We start from the raw sequence: 20988 nt of genomic DNA, 5'->3' as shown, positions 1-20988 counted from the left end.
CATTTAAAATTGAAAAAAATGTACATCCCTGAAACTTTAGCAGAAATATATATATATTACCTGATGCACTCCGACCACATCCACCTTTCGGAGCCAGTGCACGGGGTTGGGAGTGGGGCCCGCTATTAATATCATAAGGATTTTCCTGCATGTAACAATCCAAACAGGAATAGAATCTCGCACTCCAGAAGGTTCAAGCCGTGTAAAGTTTATTTAGCTTGACGCATTTCATCCAAGGCGGTCTTTGTCAAAAGCCATAACCATGATTGGAGTAAGCGTGACCTATAAACCCCTCGTCATCATGATAAGAGAAAACATACTACATCCATTTACTGCGGTGTTTACTACATGCATGGTGTACTTCTGGCAAAATACTGTACTTTCTTTATGAGCACTATATTAGTACATAAACATGGTGAAATAAAAAAAGAATATTAAATCTACAGAAAGGGGACAATTAGACATTTGTGAACAACGGACGTAAGGCCCAGCATGAGAGATCCTTATGGGAGTCCATCCTTTCTGCACCCAGCAGCAAAGTCATGACCAATCAGATAGCACGTCTCATTTCATTACCCCAACTTATCAAAACCCACATCCTGATCTGTTAGAGGAATGGTCAATGCTGATGGCCAGTACTTCTAAAAACATTTTGGGTCTTTTATCAAAATATGTGGCCATTGAACTGGATGAGGTAACATTGGAAATTAAAAAATTGAAGGACTCACTTGATAAGCACCCGGATGTTGGGAGGAAATATGATACAACCAGGAAAGAGTTCAGACAGACAACTTCACTGTCAGCCGGAATTGGTTACATTGGAATGCAGCTTGGATAACCTGTCGGACATTGTTGATCTTCAAATTACAGTGGCTTCCAGCTCAGCACCCATCACTACTTTGGAAGAGTATAGTTTTTTACAGCAAAACGAGGGGCCCCCGAAAAAACCCACCAAGAAGAGGCGGCGGCGGCAACAATGTAGGATGAAAAAAAACGAGAAGTGGAGGTGGAATTGGAGAGAAGAGACACTGCCGCATGGGAGAAATACAAGGCAGAACAAGAAAGCAAAATAATTTATGAGAATACCTGAAAAGTCATTATTTTGTCCACCTGTGAACTGAGTGATGAAGAACATTCTCTTTTGGTTTTGATTTGATTGATTTATTTCTGTTTGTTAGGAGACTCAAATTGTTAAAAGTGCATACACAACAAAAAGAGATACAAAGGGTGGGAGTGCTCTCTGTTACTGACTGGAGGGACCCCACTTTTGATAGTCTCTGTATTGTGGTGACATAGATGGTCTAGCTATATTGAGGGAGTTTGAGTTTGGAGGAAAGGATTGGTTTACAGAAAGAGAATTATTTTACAATCAAGGTTTTGAGATTGATATACCTAGTAGGAATGACTTTAGGCCAGAATCCAAATACAGCCCTGTTACTCCGTACAATAGTTTAGACACCTTTCATGAGGTAGTTGTAGATTAACTTATGCAACTATGACATTCCTGTAGCAACAAATTCGCCAAAATTCAGTATGATGGACAAAACAGGCTTTGAATTCTTTGAGTAAGAATCTCTCTATTGTGACTTAACTAGCAGATATGGGGGGCAATGTTGTGCTTGGGACATTAACCAATACAACATGGAGGCGCAAATGCAGTTGGATTTCTCAGGAAGCTATGGGAAGGCCTCACTATTACTGTACAATCAAACCATTCTAGAATGTCATTCCTTACTTGCCGGATGGCATGGACAGGGCTATTTAGTTGAGGAGTTCTGCTTTTTATTAGTAAAAAACAATAAAAGTAAAAAAACAAACCTGGCTCCTGTTTTAACCTGCTCCCAGAGGCACATAACAATAAGACAGATCCCCCGGGTAGGCCCATTATATCGATCAATAACAGTCTCCTTCAAAATACCGCTATTTATTTGGATTTCTTTCTGTGCTCATATGTCCTGAACTTACCTTCGTATTGCAGAGACAATATGGATTTTATTAACAAGATTCAGAATATCCCTTGCAAAACGAGTTATATCTTGGTTACAATAGACTTTGTATCTCTTTATACCTGTATTTCACATGATATAGGTGTGCAGGTATGTAGATACCTTTTTAGAGGCAAACCGCTTGTACTGTATGACCATTCCATGATGTTATTGAGCATGCAAAGGTTTAGCCTTGAACATAATTTTTTCCTACTTTGTGATCAGTGAATCAAACAACTTGTGGTTTAAAACCAAGGGCTAAAGTAAGGGTGAGTCCTTGCTCCAATGTTGTTCAATCTATAAATGGCGGACATGTCCGGGCACTTAATAACACCAATCTAATCTCTCCAAAAATAGGTAAAACTAAGATCACAATACTGCAGTATGTGGATTACATTGTTCTGCTCGACAACTCAAAAATAGGAATCCAGAGAGCATTAAACTCCCTTCACACATACAATATAGCAAACAAGATGATAGTAAACACCTCCAAAACAAAGGTGGTATCTTTCGGAAGGATGCCAAAAACAAACAAGCTGCAACTGGTCTCTGGGTCCCTTAAAAATGTCTGAAGCCAAATCGTACAAATACCTGGGCACATGGTTCCCAACAAATTGTGCACCTACAACACACATGTGTCACTTAAAAGATAAGGCAGCATTAATTACCACTAGACTCTGCCAATTACACAGAGCCCTTGAAAGCCCTACCTCAGCCCCAATCAGAAAAGTGCTCAGGGCCGTATTACCATCTGCAATCACTTACGGCAGAGAGGCCTTTCCAGGCCAACTCACTAAAATTATTGAAAAACCACATCTAAAAGTCTACAAAAGAGTGTTCAAGTTCCTCTATTATACCCGTGGACCACTGGTGAGATTCGAATTTGGCCTGGAGGGCACTGAATGGTCTAGTATGGGGTCCTTTGTAAAATAGTATCATAGATGCACCACAGCGACGCCAGGCACCCTGAAATTTATCCTGCAAAATATATTCAAATATAAAAACAACCCTTGGTCCACTTATTTAACGGCGGCAGCAGCTACTCTTCAAATCGACTTGACCGTTCTAAACACTTCACCACTCGTGCACATTGCAGTAAAAAGTATATTGAAAAATAAGATAAAATCCTCTCGAAGAGAGTGGACATGGAAAATATCAAGTCCACACTGCCGCAAAGGGCCCTGGCAGCATCAAACAACAACGACAGCAATGATGGCCTTCAGGCACAATCTTATCTTAACTGCACAATCGGGAAAGCTTGCCTAACCCACATTTTGGCAGTAAGGATGTTGCCATTACAAATCAAAGACTTCAACCCAAACTTTCCACTGCTTTCCAAGATCGTCAAGTGTAGACTCTGTGGCTGCAAATCTGAAACTTTTATACACTTACTTTGCTGTTGCCCAATGTTGCTCAACTCTCGGTGAATACTATTAAAGCCACTCCTTTTACTTCATGGCATATGAACATGTAACAATGCAATGCCCTGGATTTTTAGTACCTTGGTTCCCCTTGAACTGGCAAGAATAAGCACATTTTTTAAAGTAGAGCAGGACCTACTTAAAAATACACAACAAACCACAGAGATGACCGCTCTTAATTCCTGCACTACGGACATTAGGCATTGTAAAGTCTGATCCCTTTGAAATTGTGTTTTAATAATTGCTATGTAATTGATCCAATTCGTAGCAGATTTAAAACATTTCTATTTTTTTTTCTTCATATAAATTTTACACTGGTGTATTTATAAAAGATCTACAATAGCCAAATTAACCCTAAACTTAACCAAGGCCAACCGTTTACTGTGAGTTTTATCTTTCGGCTCAATGTGACAGTCACACTAGAGGGTATTGCAAGAACTCATTGATTAATTTGTCATTTGTATAACATGTCTTTTAAAAGTTTTATATTGTTATGGTTTTAAGTAACTACATAATAAATTTTGTATTTAACTGGTAGTTTCATGGGGTGGTGGAGGCACAGCATGTGTGGACAGAGGGAAATGTGAGGTGGACGCAACATCTGGCGTTTTAGACACGCTACATTGATGACATCTTTGTCATCTGGGATGGTTCTCAGAAAGAGTTAGATGAGTTTCTGCCATGGATTAATGTGAATGATTTAAATCTCTGGTTCATTCACAAAACCAATAAAATGGCCTTTGAGTTCTTGGACGTCCTAGTTACCATAAAAAACGACACAATCAACACTAGCCTCTTTAGAAAAGCCACTGCTGGCAATAGTACCCTCCACACCCGGAGCCACCACCCTCCTATATTAAAATAGATACTCCATATGGAGAGCCTTTGGGCTAAACGGAACAGCATTACCCCAGAGTCCTTTTTGGCAGAACAGGATAAGATGGTTAAAAGGTTCCAAGCTAGAGGTTACCCAGCAAAAGTGATTAAAATAGCGTGGAAGAAAGTATTAAAAGTTGAGAGGGCTGGCCTGCTCGTTCCTAAAAAGAAAATGGAAACCCAGAATGAAATCTAGTATCCTGTATAAGCCCCCTCGGGCCAGCGTACGACTTGGAGCCGCGCGATCGGAAGAGTGGCAGTTGGGACGGGGTACATGACAGGGGTGTCCCCTCTCGCCACTACTTTTCGCCCTGGCTATAGAGCCCTTTGCCGTTCGGTTTCGCTCTGAGAAGTCGCAATGGGGCATACTGGTGGGAGACACAAGTAATGTTATCTCTCTGTATGCAAATGACGCCTTGTTTTATTTAAAAGCCCCGAGAGAGGCGCTTCCGATATTGTTGAACCATCTGGATCGGTTCGGCGAGGCGTCGGGATTGAGGCTCAACCGCAACAAGTCCCTGATCTTTCCGCTGTCGGGTCTTGAGTCGGTGCCTCTGGGGGACTTGCCGGAGCTTGGTCTGCGCTGGGAACGGGTGGGCTTTCGTTATTTAGGTATTCAAGTGGCCTCAACAGAGACACGATTACTGGCACACAATATTGATCGGGTGATTAAGTCCCTGCAGCAATCAGTGTACTTTTGGAATACCCTGCCGCTATCTCTGATGGGTCGGCTGGCCGTCGCCAAGATGGTAATGCTGCCTAGGACACTTTATGTCCTCCAAAATATGCTGTGTCCTCTCCCCCCTAGGATCTTTCGGACCCTGAACATGCTACTCACATCCCTGCTTTGGGCGGGTCGGCGCAGCAGAGTGGCTCTTCATACTGTCATGCGCTCCTACGAGGAGGGAGGCCTAGAAGCCCCGTGCTTTGACTTATATTATTACGTGGCGCAGCTCCAACCTGCGGCCAGATGGTTTGCGGACGCGGATGTCTGGGATATGCGACTATTGGTCGGTAGAGCAACGGTGCAGGAGTTACAGGTGGCTTTGATGAAGGGAAAGGGGGGCAAGCGATACGTTGCCCTACGTTGTGAGGCACACGGCGGGCGTTTGGCAATGATTTATAGAATGTCTTGTGATCAGCGCCCTTTCATAGGGAACTCCCGGTCTGGATACTGGCCCCCATGGTAGCAATGGAACATAAGTCCTTCCGTGAATGGTGAGAGGGGGGCTGTGAGGTCCGGCCCGATCTGTACCCTACCGAGCCCTTCCTGACATATGAGCAGGCGGAAGAGACCTATGGCCTTAGTAGAGGACAGTATCTACACTATCAGGGACTGCGCAACGTAGTACGCTCGGTCTGGCCTCCGTGTCCGGAGGCACCTCCATTGACTCACACCTTACATATTCTTCTGTCCTGCGGCAGGGGACGCAGACTAATCTCCCTGCTATATGCAGCTATAAAACGAGACTCTGCCCCGCCGGTGCCACCGGCCTGGGCAGCCTGGGAAGCGGATTTGGGCTCGCCGCTGGACCAGGGGCAGCGCAAGCGCATAGGGGCTCTGACGCGTAAGGTATCATGCAATGCGCGCTTTAAACTAATACACTTTAACTTCCTGCATCGTACCTACCTCACTCCGATTCTGTTGAGTCGTTACTCTGAGGACAGAGGGGACAGTTGCCCCAGATTTAGCGCAGAGGGGGCGGGCTTCCTGCACTTAGCCTGGGACTGCCCGTTAATTAGGTGCTTGTTGTAGATCACATAACTGCCACTACAGGTCTCTAGATCACACTAACACCCTTACATTGCTTACTGACGTTGGTTCCTAGGCCGAGGAAACTGAAACTTTCTTATAAATTAGTGCAACTGATGTTGGTGCTGGCCAGGCGCAGGGTAGCTATAACTTGGATGGGACAGAGGGCCCCAGAGATACCAACATGGCTTAGAGACGTGAGAGAATGGTCCCTAGCCGAAGAAACACATATGCAGAGCACCAGGAGGGATGAGAAATTACAAGAGGACCTGCTTGCCTGGCGAGCTATGTGTATCTCAGGATTGGCAATGAGAGGGCAATCTTCCCAAAGCGATTCCGAAGGGACCAGTGTCGAATTATTCTCAGCGCAGGGATCGGGGTCTGATGGGGAGGTATCTCCTAAGGTTTATTTGGCACAGTGCATGGTGCGAGGCCTGGTTATTTCCTCACGATGATGCCTATTCATTTGTTTGTTATTCCACTATTCCTCATGGATCTAAGTATATCCAGATGAAGCCTATGTCCAAAAAGTGCCATAATGAGAATGTCGATTTTTATACATGTGTTGTTATAATGCCATCTGGGGGGGATTTCCTTTTGTACAAACCTGAAAATAAAGTTAAAAAAAAAAAAAAACAGAATGAAATCAGGTTTATCATAACGTACAATCAAGAATCTGGTGCTATCATTAGAGTGTTAAGAAGGCACTAGGATTTGGTCAGGAGAGATTTGGTTATCGGGATGATGGTCAGCAAATTCCCCCGCATTACATATTGTGAGAGCAGGTTACGGAGGGATTTACTAGTCGACAGTTATGTTATAGCAGACTGCACCTAATGGTGGTTTTGTAATGAGATGGCTATCTGCCGCTTTGTGTGATTTAGTAAACGGCACCAACGAAATGAAGCATGTACTATCCGATTGGGTGTGACTTTGTGGCTGGGTGCCGTAACAAAGTACTTCCATTGGGATCTCTCATGCTGGGTGTTAAATCTGTTGTTCACAAATATCTAATTGTAACCGTACGGTAGGTTTAATTTTCTTTTAATTTCACTATGTTTATATACTAATATTGTGCTCATAAAGAAAGTACAGTATTTTGCCTGAAGTACACCATGCATTTAGTAAACTCCCCAGTAAATGTATGTAGTATATTTTCTCCTATGATGATGTGTCACGCTTAATCCAATCATGGTTATGGCTTTTGACAAAGATGGCCTTGGTAGAAATCCGTCAAGCTAAATGAACTTTACTCGGCTTGAACCTTCTGTGGAGTGTGAGATTCTTTTCCTGTGTGGACCATTACACGCAGGGGATTCCTTGTGCGTGTGTGTGTGTGTGTGTGTATATATATATATATATATATATATATATATATATATTACCTACTGGCGGTCGCCAGTAGGTATATATAGTTAGGATTTTTTGTCTATGGGATTTTTGAAAATTCTATGTCTAATAACTTTGGCGTTTGTGGACGGAATTGGCTGAAATTTTCAGGAAAATGGAACATTTTGTTTCTGAGCAGCCCCTGGAAATTTGGGGGGGGTTCGTCAAGGGGGGGCCGAGAAAAAAGGGGGGTCCCAAAACGTGTTTTTAACATTGAGTTTTCCATAGGGCGGTTGGCCTCACTTTTAGGCCGAACGGCTGAATGGATTTCCACGAAACTTGGCAAAATTGTAGGGACTGGTAGCCCGATGTGCCTTTGCTAGGTCTCAATATATGTGCTTCAGTGGATTTTGAGAAATTAACGTTCAAAAAAAGATATATATCTGTAACAGCGGACCAGGCAGCGCTCCGGTTCGCGGACTTTACGCGTTACGGAGCTTTGTGAAGCGAAGCTGATTGGTTCTCCGGCGTCTGTAAACATTCCAAACAGTCCGTAGCGGCCGCCATCTTGTCTCTCGGTAGGATCGAGAGACAAGAGGAGGCCAAAGCGAAGGGGCAAATAACCATAAGGGGGCATAGTAGATCCTCCTTGACCCTCTAGATTTGATGTGGAGGTTTTAAAAGGGCCCCGCGGGGCAAAAAAAATAAAATAAAAAATAATCGAACGGCTGAATGGATTTGCACGAAACTTGGCAAAATTGTAGGGACTGGTAGCCCGATGTGCCTTTGCTAGGTCTCAATATATGTGCTTCAGTGGATTTTGAGAAATTAACGTTCAAAAAAAGATATATATCTGTAACAGCGCTCCGCTTCGCGTACTTTTCGCGTTACGGAGCTTTGCGAAGCTGATTGGTTCTCCGGCGTCTGTAAACATTGCAAACAGTCCGTAGCGGCCGCCATCTTGTCTCTCGGTAGGATCGAGAGACAAGAGGAGGCCAAAGCGAAGGGGCAAATGACCATAAGGGGGCATAGTAGATCCTCCTTGACCTGTAGATCCTCCTTGACCTCTTAGGTTTGATGTGGAGGTTTTAAAAGGGCCCCGCGGGGCAAAAAAAAAAATAATAATAATAATCGAACGGCTGAATGGATTTGCACGAAACTTGGCAAAATTGTAGGGACTGGTAGCTCGATGTGCCTTTGCTAGGTCTCAATATATGTGCTTCAGTGGATTTTGAGAAATTAACGTTCAAAAAAAGATATATATCTGTAACAGCGCTCCGCTTCGCGGAGATAAAATTATCTCTGTATTACCTAGCTGTTGATAACACCAGTTAGCGACTGCTAGTAGGAGATAGCGACCATCTTGGGCCCCACTTTGCATGTGAGTGATATTTATCACTAATGACATGCAAAGTGGGCATGCCAAGATGTTAGCGACTGGAAACAGTCGCTAACATCGCTATCTCCTATTACCAACTTTTGGAAATATTTGCGATAAGCGCGAATATCTCCAAAAGCTACCACCTGCCCTGAGCAGTTCTTAGCCATGTTATCCAATGGGAGGTGGATAACATGGCTAAGAGCATTAGCTCGGTAATGCATGAATATCGCTGAGTTTTCAGCGATATTAATGCATTGCGGTCGTTTTTTATCGTATTTGCGATAAACCTTGATAATAGCAAGGTTTATCTGCGATAATTTCTGACGATGCTTAGCGGTAAAAAATTCGTTGCTAAGCATCGTTAGGGATAAATATCGCTTAACTTTGGTAATATGCCCCAACGCCTGTTAACGTTCGATTCGAAGGAAATCAGGAAGTGTTGAAAAACATTGTCTGCGCCATCTTGCCTTTTTTCAAATGCAACACTTTTGTCGTGCACGGCAGTCATTTTAGATGCCTTGACCAGACCCACTCTCTGCACGCTGTCGATCCTTAGCATGGCTCCCCACCCTCGCAAGCATCTCCCCCAGGCAGTGGTCACCCCCGCTCTCTGTCTTATGCATGGGTAATAAACCACCCCCCATCTGCGCTGCTCTTCCCTGAGAATCACACCCTGTGCCCGCCCGACACCTCCCTTTCGCCCTATTCACTACCGCACCCTCTGACACTCCTTTTCCTCTGTGTCCGATTGTCCAGGCCGGTCGTAGGGTATCAGCTAGCCCTGCAGATGTAGTTTATGGCCCCAGCTGTAAAGAATCACCCCTCTTCAAAGGAGTTATAGTAGATCAAGGCCCACACTCGATGAGATCCGTCACAGCAGACGCGTTCCTATTATCTGAAAACCATCCTGTATTGTGATTGGGGAGGGGACCAAGCCTGAAGCGGAAGATTCCAGGGATGACTCTTTGTACATCAAAGTTTTTACAATTATGTGTCACATTAAAAATATATAGCACTCCAACAAAGTAGTAAGATTATAAAACTTTAATAACTTATAAATATATACAAGAAAACAAAAACAGTAATAACATATAAACATTTTTAGGGAAAAACAACGAAGTAGCGGTCGGCTGTGCGAATAGTCCCAACGCAGCACAACGTCCAGATTTCTGGACGGCACCCAGGTGATGTTGCCTGGGTGCCGCACTGATTTCGGCATCCGGCGTGGGGCGTCGCGGGGGGTGGGTCATCAGTAGCAAACTGTTGTGCGAATAGTTCCAAGGCAGCAGAACGATGGCACCAAGGTGATGTCCAGTAAGTTGCCGCACTGGTTTTGGTATCCTACAATGCTGCTCCGAATAACGGCGTGGGGCGCCCCGGGGGAGGCGGCGTGAACGGGCCTCTCCAGGTGGAGTTTCGTCTGTTGTAGTGGGGCGCCCCTTTACCGTTTCAGTTGCCATTCCGTCCGCTTTTGGTCCACTGTGTCAAAAGCCGCAATTTAGCTGAGTTGCGCACACTCTTGCGGTGCAGCGATAGGCGGCTGTCACAGGACTCTCAAAATGGCGGCAGGCTGTTTCCTTTTTGGGCCTGGTCCACTGAAATGGCCCTGGGACACTTTGGAAATCGGACGCTTGTCTGCTAGGTCTTGGACCCCATTCTCGAAAGCGTCCCCTCCGCCTTGAGGATTCATCAAAAGTTTTGGGGGCCCCCGACTCCTGCAGGCTTCTGGTGGGGAGCGGCTGCCATGATTGCTCGCGGAATGACCACGACGGAGCCACGAGATGGTGGTGCTTTCATGGTGACGCCAGCTTCAGTCTGAAACATCCAGAAACAAGGTGGGGCTTTCATCGTTTGGGAAAAAAAAAAGCTTTCATCCAATGAAAAGTGTTGTTTTTAGGTCATATGATCAAGCCTTCCATCATTAGGAAACCAAAAGTAAAATGAACCAATGAAAAGTTTTATAAACAAGTCACATGACCTGTTATGCGGCATAGGGTATAAAATGCGGAGAAAATACGTTGGCACGTGAGGCGGCGTCAGTAGCGGACCGATGTGCGAATAGGCCGAAGGCAACACAACGCGCCAAGATCCGGATGGCACCGAGGTGGTGTCCAGCAAGTTGCAGCACTGGTGTGGCCATCCTACAATGTTGAAAGTCGGCGAGGGGCGCCCCGTTGGCCTGTGAGATGGCGTCAGTAGCAGACCGATGTGCGAATGGGGCCAAAGGCAGCGCAACAATATTTTCTGAATAGAAGACACCACAAGGCGCTGAGATGCCAAGATCCGGATGGCACCGAGGTGGTGTCTAGCAAGTTGTGGCACTGGTGTGGCCATCGTACAATGGTAAAAGTCGGCGTGGGGCGCCCTGTTGGCCTGTGAGATGGTGTCAGTAGCGGACCGATGTGCGAATGGGGCCAAAGGCAGCGCAACAATATTTTCTGTATGGAAGATACCACTAGGCGTTGAGATGCCAAGATCCGGATGGCACCGAGGTGATGTCTAGCAAGTTGCTGTACTGGTGTGGTCATCCTACAATGCTGAAACTCGGCGTGGGGCGCCCCATTAGCCTGTGAGATGGTGTCAGTAGCGGACCGATATGCGAATGGGGCCAAAGGCAGCGCAACAATATTTTCTGAAGAGAAGACACCACAAGGCGCTGAGATTCGGTTACCACCGAGGTGATGTCTAGCAAGTTGCCGCACTGGTGTGGCCATCCTACAATACTGCTCCGAATAACGGCGTGGGGTGCCCGAAGGGGGGGGGGAGGCGGCGTGAACGGGCCTTCCTAGGTGGAGGCTCGTCTGCTGTAGTGGGGCGCCCCTTTACCGTTTCAGTTGCCATTCAGCTGAGTTTCGGCTGCTCTTGATGCTACAGCGACAGGCGGCTGCAACAGGACTCTCAAAATGGCGGCCTGTTCTTTGGATTTGGGCCTGGTCCACTAAAATGGCCCTGGGACACCTTAGAACTCGGACGCTCGATTTTTTTTTCCTTTCCTGTACATGCAAAAAAAGGTAAATGCCCGGTACGTTACACGCTTCATCTGCCACGATGTACTCTCCAGAGGAACCGAAAAAAAATATAGTTATGGTAACTATACCATGCATCGTCATATGGAGAGGTGGCACCAATTAATTATAGTGCTGCATAAAAGAGAGATTTGGAGGAGAACCCCCGACCTGCCAGTACATTCATCAAAGAAGTGGCACTGACAGCATCACAGGCAAGGGAAACGGTCCCAAATATTTAGAAGAACTTTGGAAAGATTAAAATGACATGTTTAGATTGTGGCAAATTAATTTCATGTGGACAGATGAGTGTTACTCTAATAAATACAGCATATGAACATCATCATAGTCGATGGTTGGTAGAGACATTTTGACTATATCCTGGACCTGCCCGTCCTCGCCCAAAATGGCGCCGGAATAAATGGGACTCGTAACTCCTTGTTGTGTACTGGTTGCAGAATCTTGAAATCACGAGATACGTATGCAGTTTTGAAGCACATGGCGGGCGGGGACGAGAATTGATTGAATATTTCGACATCCCTATTGATATTAAGTTCTGATGTGTTATTGATTACTGTACTATTGAAAGTTCGAATTAACGTCACCCATGGTACTTGCCCGCAAATGTATATCTAGATAATTTTATTGTAACTGGCCCTGTCGTATTTTAATTATAAAATGTACGTCCACCGATTCCGCAACTGTTAGACACCTTAGTTCTTGCAACCTAATGGCCCGCCCGTTACGTTCCTCTACAGTGTAAATGTCTACTCATCATATACGATTACAGTTTGCTCCGTGGCCGGCCCACGTGGTTATAGGCTCGTATTTGTATAATGAAATTTTCACAATAAAGGTTTTTAAAAGAAAACATGGTAGTAGTATATACATTGGTAAAGTTTTTAATAATAGTCACTGTTTTAGAATCATTAAAAGGCAAGTGAAATAAAGCAGACCAATTACATGAAGGGTAAAAGGTATAATACGCAGGAACGCAGTAAAGATAAATGGTCAAGGGCTGTTGTGTTTTCTACTCCTGCAACATAAAGTGATCGATAAGAATCTCATATTCAGGCGTATCGGCGACTAAGACAGCAGGTCGACCCTCTTTTGCTCAACGGCTCCGTCATGGGACGAAGAAACGCTCTTTTTCTCGAAAAAAGAATATATTTTACTTGCAGGACAGTTGTAAATTTTCCGGGAAAGTACATTAGCCTGGAACATTATAACATATATGTTTAAGAAAAAATAATGTTCGGAAGTAATAAAAAGCGTAATTTTTAGGTCATATGACCAGGCCTTTCATCATTAGAATAAGAAAAGTAAAATGAACCAATGAAAAGTTTTATTAACAAGTCACATGACTTGTTATGCTTACGTTACGCGCTGCGCGTCGCGCCCCGGATGACTTCCGGATGCGCTAACGCGGCGCGTCATATGACGCATTACGCGACAACGCAGGTCCAGAATATAGTCAAAATGTCTCCACCAACCAGCGGTCGGAACACAACCCCTTTCAGCAGGCTAAATAGTTCTGTTAAATGACAACAGAAGGGACAGGCAACAAGAACCATCAGTCAAAGAGGGGAGGGCTAGTTCTTCTCTACCGGGTTACATTGGGGCGCTACCGGAACTGATCGAATTGGTAGTCTACAGTGTTTCTGGATGTTTCAGACTGAAGCTGGGGTTAGCATGAGAGCACCACAATTTCGTAGCTCCGTCATGGCCATTCCGCAACCAATCATGGCAGCCGCTCTTTATCGTTATTTTGGGCGGGGTGGGTGGCGGAGCCGAGCTGTTTTGCAGCCATCATTGTGTGGAGTTCAGTTCATCTCACTAGTTTCGTATTTGTCATGAGGGGTTGTTCCTAATGTTTCTATTTTAGCGAGGTCAAAAAGAGATCCCATTAGTGGCCTACTGATTTTGCTCGATTCCTTTTCTTTTTTTTTATACGATTTTTCGTTATCTGCAAAGACTAAACAGAGTATTGCGACTCTGTGTTTGTTTGTAAATAGAGAATGAACCAAAGAGAACCAATTCTAAAACAGTAAATGCTTGGATAACAATCAATCAAATGGAGAGAGAAACAGGCACGACGTATTACAACGGGGGCAAAGGCCTGCGTTAACTACCTTTCACTATCTGCAAAGAGAGAGTACTCCTAATAGAAATGAGGGGGGGGGGGCACCATTCAAAGCAGATCAGTGTGCATAAACACGAAAATGTTTTCACTTAGCACGTACTTGATATTCGACAGCTTATGATATTTGCTATTAAAAAACCATTGAAATTCACTGAAAAAAACATAGGTTATAGACCATATATAGTTAGGAATTAGCATTTACAAAACCTTGAAAATTCACTGAAAAAACCATAGGTTATACACTATATATAGTTAGGAATTAGCATTTACAAACCTTGAAAATTCACTGAAAAAATCATAGGTTATAGACCATATATAGTTAGGAATTAGCATTTAAAAAACCTTATTTTACTCACACAAAACCATTGAAATTCCATATATAGTTAGTTGCACTAACTATATATCGCGCACCCGCAATCCACTGCTGATGATGTCACATATTACATCATTCATGACATGGTCAGTGACATCACTGATGACATCACTGATGACATCTCAAATGACATCACTGATGACATGACTGATAACAACAATAACAATAACAATATATGGTCTATAACCTATGGTTTTTTCAGTTTTTTAAGATCATTATCAAGCCCATCCAGGGCTTGATAATGATCTTAGCCATATTGAGCTTTGCATTAGAATGTTGATTCTTGTATATTATTAGAAATTACATTTTGTGTTACATAAAGTTTTTTTGTATATACACAAAAAACAACCCATTCAAAGATGGCGGACGCCGTTCTATGTTTCAGTCCTCTCTTTATGTCTATGTTTATGTGCATGCACGCAACGCAAAGCTTAAATGAATGCTGGTGGTAACATCTCACCGTCTCATTACTGAGGAAGGCCGAGTGCCGAAAGCGCTTTGTTGAGATTAAAACCTTGTGAAAGCCTATTTGGAGTGCTGCTTCCTATTTCCCGTGTATTGCGGGGAGGGACTGTCGGAGCGGATATTGTTGTCGGGTGCACCCCCGACTGGCAGGCACCCGCCTTGGAGTGCAACAGGCTGGTGCGAGTGGAGCGTTGATATATATATATATATATATATATATATATATATATATATATGAAACTGAATCCTGACCGCCAAACGTGGCGGAGCAGCAGGCGTGGACCTCTTCAACAAACAGCAGTTCAAAACGCGAACCAAAGCCACAGCAGACAAAAGGTGTTTTCACCAATCCATTTTATTGCAGAAAAAATGTAAGAGCCTGTGCCCTCCCTGACGCGTTTCGCTCCGCAAGCGGAGCTTGATCACATGACGCGTCAGGAGTAGGACGAGCATTAAATTGACAATAAAAGCCCAAGCGCCTAAAGAAACAGGACGCAAGGGTGGCATGAAAGCAAATGAACGTTGAAATAACATTCAACACACTCAAAATTATCTGTTTACATCACTGAGAGCTGGGGGGCACAACATCACTGCATAGTGCATTAAGAATTATAAATCGAATTGGTCTTTTATCTATGTAGCAATAGTACTGAGACCTCAAAACCAAATTAGATCTCAAAGCTTAAACCTTGAGGACCTAGACGATTAAAAAATGCCAAACAAAACATATATATCACAAGATCAGTATCAAACATGATAAAATATCAGCAAATCCAATAACAGATCAAAATGTGAAAACAGTTCATTGCCAGTGCAATCATGATGGTCTATTTAATCTACGTCCAAAGGTCTTAATAATATTATTGCTCAAATCAATACATAATTTTTAATTTTTCTTATCATGCATGCCCTCTCAGAGGAGTGAATACAAAAAGTGCCTTCATGCTAAAGTGCCAATGCCTAAAATTCATTGCATAATACAATAAAAAACTTTAATAATAGCAGCGGAAGAACCAATATGAAACATTACCCTTAGTACTGTGCAAAAAATATACATCAAACAGATTCATTATCTTTAGTCATTTTTAAAGGTATTTAACTTCAGGTCAGATAGATAATACGTCACTTGACCTCATAGAAAGTGGTGTAATTCATCAAAGGCATTAAGCCCATTGGGGGCCCGGGTGTCAAGTAATAGAATAAAAAACGCCTCTTTTTGACGAAGCAGTTTTTCACGATCCCCCCCTCTGCCTGGGTTGGCCACCGAACATAACAAAGTGTACTTTAGATCTTTTAATTTTTTATCATGTACAGCTTTGAAGTGGCGAGCCACCGGATAAGTCATATCCGAGTTGACAATGGCTCGGATATGTTGCAGGATACGTTGATAAGCAGGGAGTTTAGTGCTCCCTATATAGGATAAAGAACATGTGCAGGTAAGTTGGTACACTACATATTCACTGCGACATGTCAGATGTTCTTTTATGGGGATCAATTTATCATTGAAAGCCGAGGTATAGTGGGTTCCATTCTCAGCAAATGTACAGGCACGACACGACGTACATCTAAAAAAACCTAGTTTGTTTAACCAATTAGTTTTAGGTGGCAGTTCTGGCTGTGTTCTGTCTAATGCGTCTTTCATAGACGGCGCCCTCCTAAAAGTAATGGCCGGTGATTTGGGCAAAAATGGTGCTAAGATGACGTCGGTTAATACAATTGGCCACTCAGATCGAATGATTTGGCTGATCTTAGAGATCTGGGAACAAAAAGTGGTGATAAACCGAACAGAGCCCTGTTCAGTGGTGTCCCTCTTCTCCTTGTTCCTGGGAGTGAGGAGATCCACTCGAGACCGAACACCAACCTTTGCCAAGGCCTGATCCAGAATGGTTCCACTATAACCTCGCCTCAGAAATCTAGTCCTAGATTCCCTTAAACAATGTTCCAAGCTATCAGGGCTACTGCAAATTCTTTTTATTCTGATGAATTCACCCAAGGGTATACTATTGATAGTATGGGTCGGGTGAGCACTGCGGGCATGTAAGATGGAATTGCCCGCAGTGCTTTTTCTATGAAGCTTAGTCTGAATGGTGTTCTGATCAATGTAAAGCTGGACATCCAGGAATTCAGCCGCGTCAGAAGTGATGCTGGCCGTAAACCTCAGATTCCTATCATTGACGTTGACATCTCTCACAAATGCCGCTGCCTGATCTTGGGTGCCTCGCCAGATGATAAAAATATCATCGATAAAGCGCCAATAATGCACAAGATGAGGAAGCCAATGTGTGTGAGTGACCTGGAGAACATGCTTCTCCCACCAGCCAACATGGAGGCAGGAATAGCTGGGGGAGAAGCATGAACCCATGGCCACCCCTCGTTCCTGGTGAAAGAACTCCTTCCCAAATTGGAAATAGTTGTTAACAAGGCACAACTTTATCATGTCCATGAGCATTAGGTTGTGATTTCTAAAGTCTGCCTCTCTGCTGTTCAAGAAATATTCAACTGCATGGAGTCCCTGCTCATGGTTGATGCTAGTGTAAAGTGCCTCTATGTCCATCACCAGAAAACAATAATCAGGACACCAAGTGACGTGACTAACTTTGACCAAAAAATCTGTGGTGTCTTTCAAAAATGAGGGAAGGGAAAACATATGGGGTTGCAGAAAAAAATCAACATATTTCGAGATGTTCTCATTCATGCTGCCTAGAGCTGAGATGATCGGACGGCCTGGGACAGGAATGGTGCATTTATGGATTTTGGGCAAAAGATAAAACAAAGGAGTGATAGGGTGTGCAACATTGAGAAATTTGGTTTCCTCTTTGGTGAGTAAGCCATTTCGAAACCAACGATTGATGTTTTTTCTCGTGTTTTCATGGCTTTTCAACATCGTAAATTTAGTACACTTTGTGTAACATGATACATCACCGAGTTGCCTGTTTGCTTCAATAGTGTAGTCAGATTTTGCCCATAACACTGTATTCCCTCCCTTATCAGAATTTTTGACGATGACCTGGTCATTGCCCTGGATTTTCTTTACAAGTCTCATGTATTGCATGTTATTAAAGTCGACTTGTCTTTTCTTTTTCAGCACCTTTTTATTCAAAGATTTGAATTCTGTTATAATCCTGTCACTAAAGACGTCAACAGCGTCCTTAGGCATCAAAGGTAAAAAAGTTGATTTTCCACGGAAGGTAGTAGGTGGAGAACAATTAACACTCATGGCCTGACTTACTGACAAATCAGTTTGCGTGTTACTTTCATGGTCTAGAGACAATAATGACTGTAAGCCCTGTAGATCTTTAACCTGCAACGATTTGACATTAGATGTTATCTCATCAGACACAGCATGTATTGATGCATTAAATATATTTTCTTCACCAAGTTAATCCCGTTACCGAAGGTACTCCTTGAAACAGCCGGTGCGAGTTTCAGGGACGGGCTTTCCCTGCTGATTAATTTTTCACCAAGAAAAAAGCTGTGTGCTGTAATGGCACAGAAATAAACCTGCTATAAACTATCTTCCTGGTGGAGTGCGAGTATAATTGTGTTCTTGGTGAAAAAAAAAAATATATATATATATATATATATATATGATCAAGCCTCCCTGGAGGCGAAACGCGTCATGGCGGCAGCGCTGGCTTCTATGGAATAAAGAAATCGTTCACCAGCACCTTCTGGGTCGGCTCTTTGTTGCTAAGTATTTGAACTTTTGCTGTTCTATGCGACAAGATTCTTCATATATATATATATATACACACACACACACACATATACCGTGAGCAAGGCCAGTTGTGGCTGAAACGCGTTGGTGGGGTGAAGTCTAATAAACAGACTTAAAAAGTATCCTGGTTGTGCCGCCTCTTTTGTATGACAAGAATCTTCAGGGTCAGGATCCGACCCCTGGGCAGAGCACACACTGCAGAGCGCTCTCGACTGGCTTGGGGATCCCTTTGGATGTCGACACACACATATATATATATATTTTTACCAGTTTTTCGTAGAAGAAGAATGCACTCTCAGGGCTTGTTGTTGCAAAAGTGCTTTATTGTGCACGGAACTTCATTACAACGACCAACGCCTGCAGGAGACCGAAATGTGTTGAGCATTGTAATAAAGTTCTGTGCACAATAAAACACTTTTGCAGCAACAATCCCTGAGAGTGCGTTCTCCTTTCTTGGTGCTTTTGCGAAAAACGAGTAAAGATTTGCCGGCTTGACCCTGCCGGGAGATACACACAACCCAGATTGTGAGCGCCGTAACCGTTCTGAGAGTTCAAAATGGAGTGTATATATATATATATATATATATATATATATATGAAAAACAAATGGGTAAAATCTTTCTACTGCATCAAATGTTAATACTGTATGTTAAACATATATATATATAGAACAGATATTGAGCCGCACATCTGAACATGGAAGAGAAAAGCAGAGATATATACAATTCGATGTAATGTAGGCCAGCCAAAATTAAGTACACGCGACCATCTCCCCGGGACAGCGGCAGAAGGAGTAGAAACTGCAGAGTGTGTGTGTTTTTCGCGGCTATGCAGCATTGACCTTACTTTTGTGCACATACGCACAACACCCAATAACAGTAGATTGCATGTATGCGATATTACTCGGTTTGGGGTGCAAAGACAGCGGAACACAATTTCTGCTGTTTCCATACCAACTACACGAAGGAAACAACCGCGAATAGTGAGGCAACGTACGGATATTACGGACATACTAGCTCCTTTGTGTGCGATCACCAGACAGCACTGGTGTGTATCAGGACACTGTCGTGCATCACTAGAGGGGACAAATCCTCTAAGAAACTTCTATCGTTTAGCAAAGGGAACTCTCCATGCTAGGAGAGGGGGGGCAGGCACCTAATTAGGAAATATTCATTCCAGTTTAAGCACGATCATGGAGGAGGAAGCAGAAAGAAGAGCAGCTGCTCAGACTTTGTTCAGTAGGAAACCAGGGGTCACTGACCACCAAGTAAAAATAGACCCTAAAACACAACCATTGGAAGAAAAAATTAGGAAATTAGAAAAACTCAAATGCACAGAAACATCAAAATGGTGGGAGGCGATCTCACTGCAAAATTACGTCGACCAGTCCATGGCTCCAAGGGGCTTAAGAATTTTCATTACCCCAACATACGAGGCACCTAACCCAAAAATGTTGCAGGAATGGTCAGAACATTCAGGTGCTAGTTCGAAAACAATGATGGAGGTATTAATCAAGTACGCCTGGCAAGACAGAGAGGAGACTCTGAAACTCATAAAAGAAATCATGGCTGAACTCACACAATCTACTGATACCGTAACTTTAAACAAGTACCTTGATCCAATGAAAGAACGCCTCATGAAATACGAGGAAGAGATCAAAGCAAGGAAACAAAGGAAGATGAACCGCAACTACGCTGACTATGAGAATGGCAGGATACTGACTTTCAGCAAAAAATATGACCATTTGTACAAAACCCAAACTCCCTCAACCATAGGGGCGAAAATCACCAACATAGGGATTGATAATGCCACTATGAGTGACACTGAGTCCGATGTCTCAGAAAGCAATGTGTCTGGCGAAGAACGTGTTCCAAGACAGATCAATTTTTTAGACGAATTTGGTGTCATGTGGAAGGATCGACAAACGACGCAGGACAACACACCAACGAGAGCAAGAGGACGGGGTCGGGGTCGAAGCAGAGGACAAGGAAACGCCAAAACCGAAAAAAGAGACTCAAACCCCGCTGGCAATACAGACAAAGGAAGGGGCGCAGTGGGAAATCGCAGAACACGCTCCAACAAGAACTAATGGATATGACAACGGTAAATAGAACAGTAGTCAATCTGTCAAAAAGACATTTAAGTGACATGGATAAGAGGACTCTCTGCCTAGGCCTCTCTTTTTGTCCCTCATATTCTTTTAATTACACGGACACTAGAATTGACTTGTTTAAATTCGAGAAAAAGTGGCATAAGTTGAAAAGATTAGGTCATAATCAGATCAAACACTATGACACTAGAATAAGTGATGTTAATAACCTTGTGATTGGTGATGTGGGTACCTTGATTGCTATAACTGAACTAGAAAATGATAGCGAACTTACTGCCGATGGAATCAGCACCACACAGATTCTTGATCACATAGAAGTAGAACAAAGGGCGACTACCAAGACTGACTTTAGGGTCAAATCTACTTTCATACCTGCATTACCACATGATAATATAGACACCTTCCATGACTGTACCATCAAGGCCCTCA

This window comes from Lissotriton helveticus, chromosome 3_1 (assembly GCF_964261635.1).
Source record: "Lissotriton helveticus chromosome 3_1, aLisHel1.1, whole genome shotgun sequence".
Taxonomy (NCBI): Eukaryota; Metazoa; Chordata; class Amphibia; order Caudata; family Salamandridae; genus Lissotriton; species Lissotriton helveticus.
The sequence above is the reverse complement of the archived record's forward strand: the minus strand, read 5'-3'. Positions refer to the sequence as shown.